We start from the raw sequence: 855 nt of genomic DNA, 5'->3' as shown, positions 1-855 counted from the left end.
TGAAACCCCACTTTAAAAAAAAAAGAAAGAAAGAAAGAAAGAAAAAAAAATAATAATAATTCTAAGAGATTCTTTTTTTTTAATTATAATTTATTTTATTTAACAATCTAGGAAGTTCGCAGCCATCAGCAGTTCTAGTGCAATTTCAGGTGCAATTGGGAATTCAGGAATCTCAGTGGAGCTGTTAGTGTAGCGAACCTTGTACATAAAATACATGCATACTTTTGATAGCACATGTGAAGGTATCTCTCTAAAATTGACCTCATTGGTTTCGTTCTCAGCAAATTGACCTGGGCCACTCAACATGGCTTTTATTGTGCCTGATGTTAATGCATGTTCTCTTTTTACAATAAATTCATGGCCATCAGATGATATCAATTTGACATACATGGCATCGGGTCCTTCACAGCCACCATAGGTTTTCTCCTCTCCATCCATTTTGTTCTTATGAAAAATTCTACTTTGCTTCCCCAGGAACTTTAGCAGTTTCCTCCACCACCACCAAAGTTTCCTCTGCGACCCATGAAATCGCCAGGTCCACCTCCACAACCTCTCTGTGATCCAGCAGGCTGAATCTCTTGTTTAGAAAGGGTCTTTTTCAGCATCCACAGCCATGAAGGAAGTAAGTGACCTGGTGAAGCGAGGACGCAGAGTGTCAATTCTAAGAGATTCTATCTGGAGAAAGAGGGTTATGGCAGCTGATGACAGAAGGGAATTATTGAGATTCTTGAGGGGGAAACCTTCCATTCCACCAGGGCACAAGGCAACCTCCAAGGGCCCAGTTTCTGGGGGTCCCAGAGAAGCCACTGCAAAGAGCTCAGGCTCTCAGCCAGAATGAACTTGGACTCAGCTCTA

General features: G+C 41.8%; 1 pseudogene across 1 annotated transcript; it reads right to left on the bottom strand.

Annotated features, from left to right (window-relative positions):
- Nucleotides 1–82: 82 nt before the first annotated feature.
- LOC116566660 lies at nucleotides 83–652 on the bottom strand (annotated as a pseudogene). The gene is made up of 2 exons (XR_004275946.1): nucleotides 632–652; nucleotides 83–490 (listed from the first exon to the last, which is right to left on the bottom strand). The product of XR_004275946.1 is annotated as an elongin-C pseudogene (transcript).
- Between the last annotated feature and the right edge of the window lie 203 nt (nucleotides 653–855).

This window comes from Sapajus apella, unplaced genomic scaffold (assembly GCF_009761245.1).
Source record: "Sapajus apella isolate SASKATOON/1434 unplaced genomic scaffold, GSC_monkey_1.0 scaffold43, whole genome shotgun sequence".
In the NCBI taxonomy this organism is placed as follows: domain Eukaryota; kingdom Metazoa; phylum Chordata; class Mammalia; order Primates; family Cebidae; genus Sapajus; species Sapajus apella.
The sequence above is the reverse complement of the archived record's forward strand: the minus strand, read 5'-3'. Positions and strand labels throughout refer to the sequence as shown.